The sequence below is a fragment of the Pan troglodytes genome, chromosome 19 (assembly GCF_028858775.2).
Source record: "Pan troglodytes isolate AG18354 chromosome 19, NHGRI_mPanTro3-v2.0_pri, whole genome shotgun sequence".
Classification (NCBI taxonomy): Eukaryota; Metazoa; Chordata; class Mammalia; order Primates; family Hominidae; genus Pan; species Pan troglodytes.
Window position 1 is genome coordinate 15,557,299 of NC_072417.2, and position 18,629 is coordinate 15,575,927.

Sequence of the window (18,629 nt, forward strand, 5' to 3'; positions counted from 1 at the left end):
CAGTGTTGCAATCTTGGCTCACTGCAACCTCTGCCTCCTGGGTTCAAGTGATTCTCCCATCTCAGCCTCCCAAGTAGCTGGGACTACAGGTGCACACCACCATGCCCAGCGAATTTTTTTTTGTTTCTTTGTTTTGTTTTATTTTGTTCTGTTTTTCTGAGATGGAGTTTCACTCTTATTGCCCAGGCTGGGGTGCAATGGTGCGATCTTGGCTCACTGCAACCTCTGCTTCCTGGGTTCAAGTGATTCTCCTGCCTCAGCCTCCCGAGTAGCTGGGATTACAGGCACCCGCCTGTAACCCGCCACCCTGCCCAGCTAATTTTTTGTATTTTTAGTAGAGACAAGATTTTATCATGTTGGCCAGGCTGGTCTCGAACTCCTGACCTCAGGTGATCCACCTGCCTCGGCCTCCTAAAGTGCTGGGATTACAGGCATGAGCCACCACACCCCAAAATTTTTTTGTTTTTAATAGAGATGGGTTTCATTATGTTGGTCAGGCTGGTCTTGAACTCCTGACCTCAAGTGATCCACCTGCCTCGGCCTCCCAAAGTGCTGGGATTACAGGCGTGAGCCACCGCACCCGGCCTATTTTTAAGGATATGGTCTCACTGTGTTTCCCAGACTGGTCTCAAACTTCTAGGCTCAAGCAATCCTCCTGCCTCAGCCTCTCAAAGTGCTGGTATTACAGGCGTGAGTCACCATGCCCAGCCGTCCAACTTCCAATTTTTCACTGCCCCTAATTTCTTTACCCAGAAAGTACCTGGAATCCTAGACAATGGTTAGGGCTCCTATTCTGAAGACCTCACTGCAGCATTTAGCATTCTCATGTTGGGGATGGATAGGGAGAGGGCGCACACCATCCCCGCAGCCTTCTGGGGCACGGGGCTGGCCTTACAGTAAGCACTTGAAGGCCCTTCATTCATGAACTGTTGTGCAGGGGATAAAGTCTTCCTACTGACTTCCTCTTGAACCCCTGTCCCACTTCCCGTGTCTGCGTAGAGAAAGCTCACCACAGACGAATGTGCTGTCTTCCTTTGCCTTCTGCTCCGGCAGCAGCTCTCCACCCTCTCCTCTATCTCAGGAACACCTGGCCTCAGAGCTCAGAGGAGGAGGTAAGCCCAATCAGTCTGAATCCTTATCTTATTCCTTCTGGCTTCAATCTGGCTTCTCCTGGATCTTGAACCCTTCCCTGTGGGTTAAAAGGCCATAGTCCTCTTTTTTTTTTCTTTGTTGAGACGGAGTTTCACTTTTGTTTCCCAGGCTGGAGTGCAATGGCGCGATCTCAGCTCACCACAACCTCCGCATCCTGGGTTCAAGTGATTCTCCTACCTCAGCCTCCTAAGTAGTAGCCACCACGCCTGGCTAATTTTTTTTTTTTTTTTTAAGTAGAGACAGGCTTTCTCCATGTTGGCCAGGCTGGTCTTGAACTCCCAACCTCAGGTGATCTGCCCCCCTCGGCCTCCCAAAGTGCTGGGATTATAGGTGTGAGTCACCGCGCCTGGCAAAAGGCCATAGTTCTTACCCCTCCAGCGTGACTGTCTCTGGGCCTGGCTTGGTTTTGACAACTCACCTGGGGGGCAGAGAAAACCCAGCCAACTGGTACAACTTAAACCTTTAGGGTGAATTTAACATTGCCTTGTCTCCTGCCCGAACAGATACCTCTACAGAGCAAACATTTTGTGAGATAAGCCCACAGATGAGGTTTGATACTCTTCCATTAAAGACTGGGGAATATTTGGAACTCAAATCTCAGCGGGGCCTTGAGTGGCAACACTGGCTTTCAAGGGCTGGAAAGAACTTTCGAGAACATTTAATCCATCATCTCACTGTACTCTTTTTTTTTTTTTTTCTTGAGACGGAGTCTCGCTCTGTCGTCCAGGCTGGAGTGCAGTGGTGCAATCTCGGCTCACTGCAACCTCTGCCTCCCGGGTTCAGGTGATTCTCCTGTCTCAGCCTCCCAAGTAGCTGGGATTACAAGCACCCACCATCTCGCCTAGCTAATTTTTGTATTTTTAGTAGAGATGGGGTTTCACCATGTTGGCCAGGCTGGTCTCAAACTCCTGACCTCAGGTGATTCACCCGCCTCAGCCTCCCAAAGTGTTAGCATTACAGGTGTGAGCCACCACACCCAGCCAATCATCATATTCATTTTTGAAAGTATTTATGGAAGGCCCACCGTATAGAATACATTTTGTTATGTATTTGGATGACACAAAGACATATAATATACATAAGTAAAATCTTACAAGGCCTGGCCCTGTCCTTCCTCTCCTACCTCCTTTCTAGCACTCTCAGCCTCCCAACAAATTGCTTATGGTTCTCTGCAGACCCCACACTGTGTCCTACCTTTGTGCCTTTCCTCTTCCTGGAAGATCCTCCACACCTCACAGCCCCCCTCTACTGGCTGGCTTCCACTCAACAGTGAGTCTCAGCTTAGCTGCTGTAGCCTCAGGAGGCCTTGACTCTCTCAGACTGGGCTAAGTATCTCCCTCCCTCCCTCCCTTCTTTCCTTCCCTTTCTTTCTTTATTATTATTATTACTTTTTGTGATGGAGTCTTGCTCTTGTTGCCCAGGCTAGAGTGCAATGGCACCACCTTGGCTCACCACAACCTCCGCCTCCCAAGTTCAATCAATTCTCCTGCCTCAGCCTCCCGAGTAGCTGGGATTACAGGTGTGCGCCACCACACCTGGCTAATTTTGAATTTTTAGTAGAGACAAGGTTTCTCCATATTGGTCAGGCTGGTCTTGAACTCCCGACCTCAGGTGATCCACCCGCCTACGGCCTCCCAAAGTGCTGGGATTATAGGCGTGAGCCACCGTGCCTGGCCACCTTTCCTTTCTTTCTACAGGATCTTGCTCTGTTGCCCAGGCTGTAGTGCAGTGGTGTGATCACAGCTCACTGCAGCCTTGATCCCCAGGGCTCAAGCAATCCTCCCACCTCAGCCTCTTCAGTAGCTGGGGCTACAGGTACATGCCACTACACCTGGCGATTTTTTAAGAATTTTTATTTTTTGGTAGAGACAGGGTCTCACTATGTGGTCCAGGCTGGTCTTAAACTCCTGAGATGAAGCAACACTCCTGCCTTGGCCTCCCAAAGTGCTGGGATTACAGGTTTGAGCCACTGCGCCCAGCCCCCTTTTCTTTTTAAGCTTACCTTATCACCACACTTACCATGTGATCATGAAATTATAGACTTTGTGCTTGTCATGTCATGCCTTGACCCTGGACTCCTTGCCTTTAGGGATTGAACCTTATTCACCCTTTTAGTCAGACCCAGATTTTCCTCTAATAGGGATTGCAGCCTAGTAGGAGAGAGAAGGCAGCATGATCTCCTAACATGATTCCATCAGGGTGGGCGTGATAGATGCCAGAAGAGCAGTACAAATGAGGAAACTGAGGCTGTGGCTTGCCTGAAGCCACCTTCAGCTTCTTGGCAGGTGGCCAGAGCTGGAAGTCTACCTCCAGCTGGACGCAGGAGCCTGGGAAGGAATTTGAAAGCAACCCAACCTTTCACCTCAGAGCTGAAGTCCTTGAGCCTCGGGGCAGTTGTGACTAAGATCAGGAGCCCACAGCCTAAACGGGGGAATGTTCTGGGTGACGAGGCAGTGAGGAGTAGTGAAAGGAGCCTGAGACTGGGCACCAGGAGACCTGGGTCTTGGTTCATGCTCTGCTCCACCTGACCTCTCACCTTCAATTCACTTTAGTCCGTGACGAGAACCCTTGGGTCAAACGGGCCTCCCCAAGATGTCACATCTTTTTCTGAGCGTAAGGTGACTTATGTCCTTCCCCAAGCATCTCCTGGCCAATAAACTGCCCTTCCTTAAGATCCAGCTCAGCTTCTACTTCCTGAGTGAAACCTCTTCATCTTCCTCACCAGGTGTAGGCTGAGGGCTTCTCTTCCCTCCTCTGAACTCCCATAGAAAAAATTTACTGGCTGGGCATGGTGGCTCACACCTGTAATCCCAGCACTTTGGGAGGCTGAGGTGGGTGGATCACCTGAGTTCAGGAGTTTGAGACCAGTATGGCCAACATGGCGAACCCTGTCTCTACTAAAAAAAAATACAAAAATTAGCCAGGCACGGTGGCGTGCGCCTGTAATCTCAGCTACTCAAGAGGCTGAGGCAGGAGAATCTCTTGAACCTGGAAGGCGGAGGTTGCCGTGAGCTGAGGTAGTGCCTCTACACTCCTGCCTGGGTGACAGAGCAAGATGCCATCTCAAAAAAAAAAGAAAAGAAAAAATTTATGTTCCCTTCTTAGGAAGCTGAATCTTGTCCTGCTTTACTGTTTACTTATGTGCTTATCTTGTTTTCCCCTAGTAATTTACCCCCATTACATTTCCCCCTCTCAAGAGCAAAGGCCGTATTGGTTTATGTAGCTTCCTTATTACCTAACTTATGGTAGATGTTCAAATGTTTGTGTTTTTTTTTTTTGTTTTTTTTTTTTTTTAGACTTTGAATCTCACTCTGTCGCCCAGGCTGGAGTGCAGTGGCATGCTCCTGGCTCACCACAACCTCTGCCTCCTGGGTTCAAGCAATTCCCGTGCCTCAGCCTCCCAAGTAGCTGGGATTACAGGCATGAGCCACCATGCCTGGCTAATTTTTGTATTTTTTTTAGTAGAGACGGTGTTTCACCATGTTGCCAGGCTGGTCTTGAACTCCTGAACTCAAGTGATCCGCCCGCCTCGGCCTCCCAAAGTGCTGGGATTACAGGTGTGAGCCACCGCACCCGGCTCAAATATTTGTTGACCAAAAGAATGGCTCCCTCTTATCAGTAAACTGCAGTGGCCAAAGGCATGGAAGCTGAGACACCCGCTAGCTGTGTGACTTTGGGAAGTCACTTAAGCTTTCTGTGCTGAAATGTCCCCAACAGTAATAGGGACATAATGATGCCAACTTCATGAGGCTGTGCTGAGGCATCGATGGGCACCTGGCCCCATGCCTGGCACATGGTAAGCACTGTCAGTGTTAGCTCCTAGGCCCTTCCTCCTTCAAAATGTGTCAGAGCTGGCGGCTCACACCTGTAATCCCAGCACTTTGGGAGGCCTAGGCGGGTGGATCATTAGGTCAGGAGCTCAAGACCAGCCTGGCTAACATGGTGAAAACCCATCTCTACTAAAAATAAAAAATTAGCCAGGCATGGTGGAGGGCACCTGTAATCCCAGCTACCCGGGAGGCTGAGGCACGAGAATTGCTTGAACCCGGGAGGCAGAGGTTGCAGTGAGCCGAGATTGCACCACTGCACTCCAGCCTGGGTGACACAGCGAGACTCTGTCTAAAAGAAAAAAATGTGTCAGAGCTGTGAAGCTGTCCTTGCTACTGAAACACCGTGGGGGAATGAGACATTTCCCCTGCCCAAGGGGCTTCTTCCTCGACCTCCAAATCTGCTCTGACCGATCTACTGATAAGTGGTGAAACCCTCCCAGGGAGCTTTTCTTGTCCTAGATATTTGTGTGGATTACTTGGTTTGGGTCTGCAGTTTAGAGTGTAGATTGGCCGGGCGCGGTGGCTCACACCTGTAATGCCAGCACTTTGGGAGGCCGAGGCGGGTGGATCACGAGGTCAGGAGATCGAGACCATCCTGGCTGACACGGTGAAACCCTGTCTCTACTAAAAATACAAAACAAATTAGTCGGGCCTGGTGGCGGGCGCCTGTAGTCCCAGCTAATCGGGAGGCTGAGGTGGGAGAATGGTGTGAACCTGGGAGGCGGAGGTTGCAGTGAGCAGAGATTGCGCCACTGCACTCCAGCCTGGGCAACAGAGCAAGACTCTGTCTAAAATAAATAAATAAAATAAAATAAAATAAAATAAAGTAGAGTGTAGATTTACTTTTGAGACAGGGTCTCGCTCTGTCACCCAGGTTGGAGTGCAGTGGCACAACCACGGCTCACTACAGCCTCGACCTCCTGGGCTCAAGTGATCCTCCCGCCTCAGCCTTCCAAGTAGCTGGGACCACAGGCATGCGCCACCACTCCCGGCTAATTTTTAAAGTATTTGTAGAGACGAGGTCTCTCTATGTTGCCCAGGCTTGTTTCGAACTCCTGGGCTCAAGCAATCCTGTCTTGGCCTCCCAAAGTGCTAGGATTACAGCCATGAGCCATGGCACCCAGCCTAGATTTACTTATTAATTGATGTGGGGTGTGTGTGTGTGTGTGTGTGTGTGTGTGTGTTTTACAAGAAGGAATGCCTTTAGATAGCTTCCTGATTTTCAGAGAACCCTCAGAGGTTTTCATATTGGTAGAGTTAATTAGAGCTAGAATAGTAATGCCACTGGGGTTAATAACTATTCGGTCCAGGAGTGAAGTCAGCATCTTAGGATCAATGTGGTTTACGACTTCCTGGAACAAAGACAGTTTTCCACAACAAACCCTCAAACAGATGTAGGTTCTAGTAATAAACATGATCAGACTCAAGGTTTCAAGGTTGCAAAGTGACAATTCTCACAATTATGCAAATGACCTTTCTAGGAGGAAGGAAAAGCTCCTTGCCCCTTATAGAAAACCAAAACAAACTGAAACCCAGTTTTAGCAGGCCAAGATACAGAATAAGTCAAGATTTAACTTAAATTTTATGGCCACTGGTATGTAAAAATTTCCCCACCTTATTTCTTGTCCTTCTGAAAAACAAAGGCTAATGACTAACCCAGGGCCTTGCATTCTCTAACCATTTCTTTTCTTCTTCTTCTTCTTTTTTTTTTTTTTTTCTGAGATGTTGTCTTACTCTTGTTGCCCAGGCTGGAGTGCAATGGCGCGATCTCTGCTCACTGCAACCTCCGCCTCCTGGGTTCAAGCAATTCTCCTGCCTCAGCCTCCCAAGTAACTGGGATTACAGGCGCACACCACCACACCTGCTAATTTTTGTATTTTTAGTAGAGACGGGGTTTTACCATGTTGGCCAGGATGGTCTTGAACTCCTGACCTCAGGTGATCCACCTGCCTCGGCCTCCCAAAGTGCTCGGATTACAGGCGTGAGCCACCATGCCCGGCCACATTTTCTAACCATTTCAATCTGCATCCAAATTATTTGGTTTAAAGGGTTTTGTTTTGTTTTGTTTTTTGTTTTGTTTTGTTTTTAAATGGAGTCTTGCTCTTGTCATCCAGGCTGGAGTGCAATGGTGCGATTTCGGCTCACTGCAACCTCCGCCTCCTGGGGTCAAGCGATTCTCCTGCTTCAGCCTCCCGAGTAGCTGGGATTACAGGCGCCCACCACCATGCCCAGCTAATTTTTGTATTTTTAGTAGAGACGGGGTTTCACCATGTTGGTCAGGCTGGTCTTGAACTCCTGACCTCAGGTGATCCACCTGCCTCGGCCTCCCAAAGTGCTGGGATTACAGGCGTGAGCCACCGTGCCTGGCTGGTTTAAATGTTTTTAATTCCACAGGGTGAGGTGGATTTTCTTAGGATGAAAGAGACTGAGGTGCTGAAGTGGGAGGTGGAGAAATAACACAAATAGTGGAGTGAAAGCTGGGCTACAACCCAGTGGAGGGAAAACAAACATGTTCCACATGGATTTCCACCAGGCATGGTGGCTCATGCTGTAATCCAAGAACTTTGGGAGGCCGAGGAGGGAGGATTGCTTTGAGCCCAGGAGTTCGAGGCCAGCCTGGGCAACATGGCAAAACCCCATCTCTACAGAAAAAAAATGCCAGGAGCGGTGGCTCACGCCTGTAATCCCAGCACTTTGGGAGGCCGAGGCGGGCAGATCACGAGGTCAGGAGACCAAGACCATCCTGACCAACATGGTGAAACCCTGTCTCTACTAAAAATACAAAAATTAGTTGGGTGTGGTGGTGGGCGCCTGTAATCCCAGCTACTCGGGATGCTGAGCCAGGAGAATGGCTTGAACCCAGGAGGCGGAGGTTACAGTGAGCTAAGATCATGCCACTGCACTCCAGACTGGTGACAGAGGAAGACTCTGTCTCAAAAAAAAAAAAAAAAAAAAAAAATTAGCCAGGTGTGGTGGTGTGTACCTATAGTCCCAGCTACTCAGGAGGCTGAAGCAGGAGAATCGCTTGAGCCCAGAGGTGGAGGTTGCGGTGAGCTGAGATCACACCACAGCACCCCAGCCTGCAGCCTAGGAGTTTGAGGCCTCAGTGAGCCCAGATCGCACCACTGCACTCCAGTCTGAGCAACATCCTGTCAAGAAAAAAAGAAAAGAAAAAAGAAGTAAACATGTTTCTTTGATTTCAATTGTCTATTAACCACAATGAAAGCCTGAAGCTCAAAGCAGCTATTCTTTTGCCTGTTTTTGCTCCCCTACACCACTAATAATTTCTGTTATAGAAACTTTGACTATTTTAAGGCTCCCGGTTGTAGTTGTGCTTCTTTTCACAGAGCCTACATCTGGCACCAGACAGAGGCCTGCAGGGAAAGTGAGCCTTCTCAAGCCCTGCATTCTTTCAAAGAGGGGACAAACTACAGACACTCATTTTGGGTGTCTTCCCAGGCACGGGTGCTGAAATTATCCTCTGTTCTGGTGTGGGGCAAGGGTGGGATTGGAAGAGGCTGCCTGGGCAAGCGAGGTCCTCCTCACGCTGTTGCTTGTCACCTTTCAAGGGCATTTATTTTGCTTCTGGTCTGATAAACAAGTAATAAGATTTTCCGTGGAGGACTGGACAATCAGAGGAACTTCAAGAGGAGGGGCATATTCCTGCCTTTGGGACACGGGGAAGGAAAGGAGAAAGGAAAAGATAGACTTAGAAAGCTTCACTGCAGGCCAGATGCGGTGGCTCAAACCTGTAATTCCAGCACTTTGGGAGGCCGAGGCAGGTGGATCACCTGAGGTCAGGAGTTCGAGACCAGTGAAAACCCGTCTCTACTAAAAATACAAAAACTAGCCGGGTGTGGTGGCAGGCATCTGTAATCCCAGCTATTCAGGAGGCTAAGGCATGGAATCACTTGAACCTGGGAGGCGGAGGTTGCATTGAGCCGAGATCTTGCCATTGCACTCCAGCCTGGGCGACAAGAGCAAAACATCGTCCCAAAAAAAAAACAAAAAAACAAAAACAACAACAAAAAAAACCACAGCTTCACTGTGCATCCTTGAGCTGCTTTTCTATTTCAGTTGAATGCATATTGCAGTTTATCATGATCACATGCAAGTGCTGCCCTACAGCTGGGCGGTGAGTTCAGAGCAATTACCATGGAGACAGAGAGAAGATTGCGTATCATCCCCCCAAACAGCATTCCAGCGTGGGAACGCCAAATCCAGATGTGAAGAACACAAACAAACAGTATGCAAAAGTTCAGAAGTTAGACTGTTTTTGAGATTGTGCCATTGGACTACTGAAAAGAGACATAAAGATGGAATTCCAACATATTGTATGATCCTGTTTATATGAAATATATAGAATAGACAAACCTCTAGAAATAGTCTCACCTGTCCAGGCTCAGCTCAGAGTGCCACTCCAGTAAGCACAGACAAGTTAATAAGTCAAAAGATACAGGTTAATCCCAGGCATAGTAATTCGTGCCTGTAATCCCAGCACTTTGGGAGGCTGAGTGGGGGGGGGTGTGGATCACCTGAGGTCAGGAGTTCGAGACCAGCCTGACCAACATGGCGAAACCCTGTCTCTACTAAAAATACAAAATTAGCCGGGCATGGTGGCACATGCCTGTAATCCCAGCTACTCAGGAGGCTGAGGCAGGAGAATTGCTTGAACCCGGGAGGCGGAGATTGCGGTGAGCCGAGATCATGTCATTGCATTCCAGACTGGACGACAAGAGGAAAACTCCATATCAAAAAAAAAAAAAAAAAAGGAAAGAAAGAAAATAAAAGATACAGGTTAGAGACATATCCTATCACTGTGACATTGATAAAGATCATATTGTAAAATGGTGAGGGGGGTGGTATGAAATATTTCATGGGAAATACACATGGCCAATAGACATGTGGAAAAGATGCTCTCCCTGACTGTATATATCAAAGAAAGGCAAATTAAGACATCAGTAGGATACCATTTGTCACTTGAAAAGAAAAGAATATTTTACAGGCCAGGTGCAATGGCCCATGCCTGTAGTCCCAGCACTCTGGGAGGCTGAGGTGGGCGGATCGCAGGAGCCCAGGAGTTCGAGACCAGCCCAAGCAACATGGCGAAACCCCATCTCTACAAAAAATAAAATTTAGTTGGGCATGCTGGTGTGCACCTGTAGTCCCAGCTACTCAGGAGGCTGAGGTGGGAGGATCCCTTGAGTCCAGGAGGTTGAGGCTTCAGTGAACTGAGGTCACACCACCGTGCTCCAGCCTGGGTGAAAGAGCGAGACCCTGTCTGAAAAAAGAAAAATAATATTTTTCAGATAATTTGATTGGTTGGAATTCAGTGAAAGAATCTCAAACCCTGCTGCTATAAATTGGTAGATGAAGGAGGAACTCAGTTACCAGAAGAGGAACAGAGGCACTGGGTAGGTAAAAGCAACAAGGGCTCATTACAGAGCTTTTCTTATTTTGATTTTTTTTTTTTTTCCTGGATAAGTCTCTTGAAATAGAATTATTGGGTGAAACTGTATGACATAGCTGAGGCTCTTATAACAGACTGCCAAGTTTCTTTCACAAATGGTGATTCTAATATTCCTTTGCATTAGCAGTACCGGGGTGTGCCCCATGCTACCACTCAAAAACAAGCTTTGAAAATGAAAGATAGGCCAGGCACAGTGGCTCAGGCCTGTAATCCCAGCACTTTGGGAGGCCGAGGCGGGTCGCTTACCTGAGATCAGGACTTTGGGACCAGCCTGGCCAACGTGGTGAAACCCTGTCTCTACTAAAAATACAAAAATTAGCTGGGCGTGGTGGTGGGCACCTGTAACCTCAGCTACTCGGGAGGCTGAGGCAGGAGAATCGCTTGAATCAGGGAGGCAGAAGCTGCAGTGAGCTGAGATCACGCCACTGCACTCTGGCCTGGGCAACAAGAGCGAGACTCCGTCTCAAAAAAAAAAAAAAAAAAAAAAAAAAGAAAAGAAAATGAAAGACAAAATAACACTTATAAGCCAAGTGAATAAAGTGCAACAGGACTACAGATTTTTTTTTTTTTTTTTTGAGACCGAGTCTCGCTCTTGTTGCCCAGGTTGGAGTATGGTGGTGTGATCATTTGTCAACACAGCCTCGACCTCCCAGGCTCAGGCAATCCTCCCACCTCAGCCTCCCAAGTAGCTGGGACTACAGGCGTTGCACTACCATATCTAGCTATTTTTTCGTTTAGAAGGATCTCACTCTGTTGCCCAGGCTGGAATCCAATGGTACGATCTCAACTCACTGCAACCTCTTCCTCCCAGGTTCAAGGGATTCTCCTGCCTCAGCCTCCCGAGTAGCTGGGACTATAGGCATGTGCCACCATGCCTGGCTAGTTTTTGTATTTTTAGTAGAGATGGGGTTTCACCATGTTGGCCAGGCTGATCTCAAACTTCTGACCTCAGGTGATCCGCCCACCTCAGCCTCCCAAAGTGCTGGGATTACAGGTGTGAGCCACTGCACCCAGCCAACCAGCTAATTTTTGTAGAGACAGTTTTGCCATGTTGCACAGACTGGTCTGGAACTCCTGGCTCAAGTGATCCTCCTGCCATGGCCTCCCAAAGTGCTGGTCAGATCTCAGCTTGGACACTACACCAAGCCACGAGGTCTCCGGATTTTTGTGCCTCATTTTGGGCAACTGCTAAATGAGGGGCTTGGACTGGCTGATTTTTAAGTTTCTTGTGGCATTAATATTTTATAACTCTATAATAACATCTTCTCTACAGCTTTGAAAGGTTTGGAACAGAGGAAGAATACCTGACATTTATTTGTTGCCAGGAGCTAGGACAAACTGATACTCAGCGGAAGGAGTCCTGAGAATAAAGAAGTGCAGAAAATGGCTGGTGTCAGTCCACAGATGACCAGACTCGTTCACTGGGACATGTAAGACATCCTTTAGGGGTTTGCACAAATAGCTGGTGAGTACTTTGTCTGAATTTGTGGGTCTACACTGATGGGTGGGGCCAAGAGTCAGAGACACAGAAGCTATGTTTTTGTTTGTTTGTTTGTTTATTTTTTGAGATGGAGTTTCACTCTTGTTGCCCAGGCTGGAGTGCAATGGCATGATCTCGGCTCACCACAACCTCTGCCTCCTGGATTCAAGTGATTCTCCTGCCTCAGCCTCCCGAGTAGCTGGGATTACAGGTGCCTGCCACCATGCCCGGCTAATTTTGTATTTTTAGTAGAGACGAGGTTTCTCCATTTTTGGTCAGGCTGGTCTGGAACTCCCAACCTCAGGTGATCTGCCTGCCTTGGCCTCCCAAAGTGCTGGGATTACAGGCGTGAGCCACCACGCCCAGCAGAAGTTATGTTAATATGCCTCAAACCTAATATGCCCTGCCCAACCCAACTTTCTCACCTGCCAGTAGTACCCTGACTTTCCAGTCATCCCGGCTCAAACCGTGTCCTTTTTGAGTCCTTGCTTCTTTTATTTGATTATAGTTACAGCCAGCAAGTCCTAACAGCTTGTTCATTCAACAGATATTCTGGAGCTCCCATTTGCTCAGCCCACACTGATTTCTTTCCTCTTACAGCATTTGCATTTGGTACACTCGGCTTGGCACCTGAGAATACTTTTCTTTTCTTTTTTTTTTTTTTTGTTTGAGACAGTCTCCCTCTCGCCCAGGCTGGAGTGCAGTGGCACGATCTTGGCTTACTGCAACCTCCGCCTCCTGTTCAAGCAATTCTCATGCCTCAGCCTCCCAAGTAGCTGGGATTATAGGCATGCACCACCACACCTGGCTAATTTTGTATTTTATTTTATTTTTTTTTAGTAGAGACGGGGCTTCACCATGTTGCTCAGGCTGGTCTCGAACTCCTGACCTCAGGTGATCCATCTGCCTTGGCCTCCCAAAGTTCTGGGATTACAGGTATGAGCTGCTGCACCCGGCCAGATTTCACTTTTCATTTGAGGTGGGTGCCCCTAAGTGTACTGACTTCACCTCATCTGTAACTCCTCTTAGGCAAGGGTAACATCTCACACCTCTTTGTATCTTTCCCAGGACCTACTTCACAGTCTTGTGTGCCACTGTAGGCCCTCATTCTCTATATTTGTATGTACCTAGATAGTGTGAGTCTAGGCTCTGGGGACAGAGCAGTGAAAAAAAAACCTAACAATAATCCCTGCCCTCGTGAATTATACAATCAGAGGAGAAAACAAAACAATAATTTAAAAAGTAAATAAAATATGTAGTACGGGCCGGGCGTGGTGGCTTATGTCTTAATCCCAGCACTTTGGGAGGCTGAGGCAGGTGGATCACCTGAGGTCAGGAGTTCGAAACCAGCGTGGCCAACATGGCAAAACTCTGTCTCTACTAAAAATACAAAAATTAGCTGGATGTGGTGGCGCATACCTGTATTCCCAGCTACTTGAGAGGCTGAGGCAGAAGAATCGCTTGAATCCAGGAGGTGGAGGATGCAGGAGCAGCCACTCCAGTGCGGGTGACAGAGCGAGACTCCGTCTCAAACAAAAACAACAAAAACAAAACAAAGACAACTGTTTAGAAAATATAAAGTGAGAAAGGGGGCTATAAAGTGTGTGACTGGAGGGAGGTAGGACACTGAACTATTAGATAGGATGGCAGACTTTTGGGTAGAGTATAAAAGAGGTGAAAGAGACATAAGGCCTCTGGAGGAAGAGCATTCTAGGAAGAGAGAATAGGATATGCAAAGGCCCTGAGGAAGGAATACGTCTCATACCATCCCCAGACAGCAAGAACATTTCCCCTCCTGCATTACAATTAAAAAAAAAAAAAAAAAAAGCAGGCCTCTAGCAGCTCGAAATAGCCATAACTCATCATCATCACTCATGATAAGAACTCAGCATTTGGCTGGGTGTGGTGGCTCACGCCTGTAATCCCAGCACTTTGGGAGGCTGAGGCGGGCAGATCACCTGAGGTCGGGAGTTCGAGAACAGCTTGACCAACATGAAGAAACCCCGTCTCTACTAAAAATATAAAATTAGCCAGGAATGGTGGTGCATGCCTGTAATCCCAGCTACTCAGGAGGCTGAGGCAGGAGAATTGCTTGAACCCCCGGGAAGTGGAGGTTGCGGTGAGCCAAGATCGCGCCACTGCACTCCAGCCTGGGCAACAAGAGCGAAACTCCACCTCAAAAAAAAAAAAAAAGATAGATTTTAAGGCCTCAGCACTGCCATATTATGACATGGGCCTACCCTGGGTGGTCATTGTCCCATCTTGCACAGCCCCCAACCTCTTCTCTGGAGGACAACGACAGCACAAGAAAGCACTCTGAAGATGAGCCGCATCACCACTCTTCCAGCTCACCATCGATTTGGAAGCCTAGAGAGGATCGGCCTTTACAGGACAATAGACGGTTCCTTCTCCTCACCTAGAGTGGCCCTAAGAGGACGAGGGCGCCTCCCTGGTCCTCCAGGCGAGTGTGCATCCCCAGGTGCACAGGGAAACGAGCTCTCATCCTACCACCCTTGGGCTTTTACAGATGCTTTTCTCCCCTTCACTTTCTTTTTCATTTCTTTTCTTTTCCTTTTTTTTTTTTTTAATTTTTGAGACAGAGTTTCGCTTTTGTCACCCAGGCTGGAATGCAATGGCACGATCCCGGCTCACTGCAACCTCTGCTTCCGGGTTCAAGTGATTCTCCTGCCTCAGCCTCCCGAGTAGCTGGGACTACAGGCACCCGCCACCACGCCCGGCTAATTTTTTTGTATTTTTAGTATAGACGGGGTTTCACCGTGTTAGCCGGGATGGTCTTGATCTCCTGACCTCGTGATCCGCCTGCCTCGGCCTCCCAAAGTGCTGGGATTATAGGTGTGAGCCACCGCACTTGGCCTCTTTCTTTCTTTTTTTGGAGTTTTGCTCTTGTTGACCAGGCTGGAGTGCAATGGTGTGATCTTGGCTCACCACAACCTCTGCCTCCCGGGTTCAAGTGATTCTCCTGCCTCAGCCTCCCGAGTAGCTGGGATTACAGGCATGCACCACCATGCCCGGCTAATTTTGTATTTTTAGTAGAGATGGGATTTCTCCATGTTGGTCAGGCTGATCTTTAACTCCTGACCTCAGGTGATCTGTCCCCCTTGGCATCCAAAAGTGCTGGGATTACAGGCGTGAGCCACTGCGCCCAGCCTGGTCTGTGTTTCTTTTACTGCTGTCAGTTTCTTGTTCAGGTTCACAAATTTGTTATATATACATAACAAATATAATATTTAATATATATATATACTTTTTTTTTTAGCCTCACTCTGTCTCCGAGGCTGGAGTGCAGTGGCATGATCTCGGGTCACTGCAACCTCTGCCTCCCGAGTTCAAGCAATTCTCGTGCCTCAGCCTTCTGAGTAGCTGGGATTACAGGTGGGTACCACCATGCCCAGCTAATTTTTGTATTTTTAGTAGAGATGGAGTTTTGCCATGTTACCCACGCCGGTCTCAAACTCCTGAGCTCAAGTGATCCACCTGCCTTGGCCTCCCAAAGTGTTGGGGTTACAGGCGTGAACCACCGTGCCCATCCATTTGATTGATTTTTACTAGGCTCCTCTAGTGAATTCAAATTTTGTTTAAGGTTACTAAGTTTAGTAAGAGTCAGCAATCCTTTTGGCCCTTAGGGAACTCTAAACCTTCTGTGATTTTCAGCATACAACTTCACCAGTTTAAAAAAAAAAAAAAAAAAAGACAAACCTTCTAGGAAGAAGAAAAAGTTGAGAGGAAGAGAGAAATAAGAGTAGAAGTGGGAAAGAAACACAAAAAGAGAAGAAACGGCCAAAGGGCAAAGCGGCAGGTAGGGAGGGCATATGGTAGGGAGGGCCACAGCCCCTAAAGGCAGGTCAGGGATAGGTGAGAGTGCTGAATCCACAGGCTGCCCACACTGAGAACTTCCCTGTTGAAAATAATCATCACTGCTTTATCCTTTGTTCAGTCCTGCCACTACCCCCATTGGTTTCTCTTGTGATGACCCAATATTCCTTCCCCCAGCACAAATTTCCGAGTTTGTTGAGGACACAGGCTGTCCTGCCCTGTTGGTTCCCACTTTGGAAGCCATAGTGTTCTTGGGAACCACTTTTTTGTGGGTTTTTTTTGTTTTTTTTTTTTGAGACAGAGTCTCATTCTATCGCCAGGCTGGAGTGCAATGGCACGATTTCTGCTCAATGCAACCTCCGACTTCCGAGTTCAAGTGATTCTCCTGCCACAGCCTTCCGAGTAGCTGGGATAACGGGCACGTGCCACCATGCCCAGCTAATTTTTTTTTTTTTAGACAGAGTTTCACTCTTGTTGCCCGGGCTGGAGTGCAATGGCATGATCTCAGCTCACCGCAACCTCTGCCTCCCAGGTTCAAGCGATTCTCCTACCTCAGCCCCACAAGTAGCTGGGATTACAGGCATGTGACACCATGCCCAGCTAATTTTTGTATTTTTAGTAGAGACAGGGTTTCACCATGTTGGCCAGGCTGGTCTTGAACTCCCGACCTCAGGTGATCCACCCACCTCGGTCTCCCAAAGTACTGGGATTACAGGCATGAGCTACCACGCCCAGCCTTTTTTTTTTTTTTTTGAGACAGGGTCTTGCTCTGTTGCCCAGGCTGGAGTGCAGTGTCACAATCTTGGCTCACTGCAACCTCTGCCTCCTGGGCTCAACTGATCGTCCCACATCAGCCTCCTAAGTAGCTGGGACTACAGGCAAGCACCACCACGCCCGGCTAATGTTTATATTTTTGCTTGTGTGGAAACAGGGTTTCACCATGTTGCCCAGGCTGGTCTCGAACTCCTGGACTCAAAGGATCCACCTGCCTCAGCCTCTCAAAGTGCTGGGATTACAGGCATGAGCCACCCTGACTGTTAACCCATTTTATGGGGTATCTTAATTAATTAAACCACTTCCCTGTGGATATATTTAAACTGTTTCACACTATTTGGTGTTATGAACAACGCTGCACCGAATAACTTTGTATTCATGTAAATTTACAGACAAGAGTATCTGTAGAATACGTTTGGGAAGTGGATTTGCTCAGTCAAAGGGTGCATGACTATTACCTTTGGGAAGATTTGCTCTCCCTGTAATTTGTACCAATTTGCAATCCTCTAACAATGAACAAGTGCTCTTACCTCCCACCCCCACCCCCAACAAAGTTGTATCATTAAAAAAAAAATCTTGCCTGGCGCAGTCGCTCATGCCTGTAATCCCAGCACTTTGGGAGGCTGAGGCGGGCTGATCACAAGGTCAGGAGTTCAAGACCAGCCTGACCAACATGGTGAAACACCGTCTCTACTAAAAAAAAAAAAAAAAAAAAAAGCCAGGTGTGGTAGTGCGCCTGTAATACCAGCTACTCAGGAGGCTGAGGCAGGAGAATAGCTTGAACCCAGGAGGCGGAGGTTGCAGTGAGCCGAGATCACACCCCTGCACGCAACACTGCACTCCAGCCTGGGCAACAGAGTGAGACTGTCTCAAAAAAAAAAAAAAAAAAATCTTTACCAGTGAGCTAGGTGAAAACATGACATACGTGGCAAAGAAAATTAACACCATATGTATTAGTTTGCTCAGGCTGCCATGATGAAATACCATAGACTGGGTGGCTTAAACCAGACATTTATTTTCTCACAGCTGTGGAGGGTAGAAGTCCAGTATCAAGGTTCCAGCCAATTTGGTTTCTGGGGAAGGCTCTCTGCTTGGCTTGCAGATGGCTGTCTTCTCGCTATGTCCTCACGTGGCCTTTCCTCTGTGCAAGTGTGCAGGTTATGGGGAGGTGGTGGGGGGGCAGTTAGGGGAGTGCTGGGGAGAGGGAGGGAGAAAGGGAGAAGATGAGAGAGCTCTCTGGTGTCTCTTCTTTCTCCTTCTTCCTTTCTCCCTCCTCCCTCCTCCCCCCTCCTCCTCCTCCTCCTTCTCCTCCTTCCTCTACTTCTCCATCTCCTTCTCCTTCTCCTTCTTTCTTTTTTCTTCTTCTCCTTCTCCTCCTTCTTCGTCTCTTTTTTTGAGACAGGGTCTCACCCTGTCGCCCAGGCTGCAGTGCAGTAGCCCAGCGATCATGGTTCACTGTAGCCTCAGTCTCCTTGGCTCCAGCGATCATGGTTCACTGTAGCCTCAGTCTCCTTGGCTCCAGCGATCATGGTTCACTGTAGCCTCAGTCTCCTTGGCTCCAGCGATCATGGTTCACTGTAGCCTCAGTCTCCTTGGCTCCAGCGATCATGGTTCACTGTAGCCTCAGTCTCCTTGGCTCCAGCGATCATGGTTCACTGTAGCCTCGGTCTCCTTGGCTCCAGCGATCATGGTTCACTGTAGCCTCGGTCTCCTTGGCTCAAGTGATCCTCCCACCTCAGCCTCCTGAGTAGCTGGGACCACAATCATGCACCACCATGCCCAGCTAATTTTTAAATTTTTTGTAGAGATGGCATCTCACTATGTTGCCCAGGCTGGTCTGAAACTCCATGGTTCAAGCCATCCTCCTGTCTTGACCTCTCAAAGTGTTGGGATTACAGGTCTGAGCCACTGCTTCTGGCCAGGGCCTCAAATTTATGACTTCATTGAACCTTAATTACTTCCAATTAATTATTCCAAATATAGCCATGCCATGAGTTGGGTCTTTAACGTATGAATTTTTTGGGAACACATATATTCAGTCCATAACGCTATACTCTAATCAGAGAATTCATATTATGGAAGAATCATA

General features: G+C 48.1%; 1 long non-coding RNA gene across 1 annotated transcript; it reads left to right on the forward strand.

The window, feature by feature from the left end:
* Positions 1–902: 902 nt before the first annotated feature.
* Positions 903–11,842, forward strand: LOC104002767 (uncharacterized). Its single transcript, XR_008540474.2, has 3 exons — positions 903–1,112; positions 10,292–10,396; positions 11,726–11,842. It is a non-coding gene; the product is annotated as an uncharacterized LOC104002767 (long non-coding RNA).
* Positions 11,843–18,629: the final 6,787 nt, after the last annotated feature.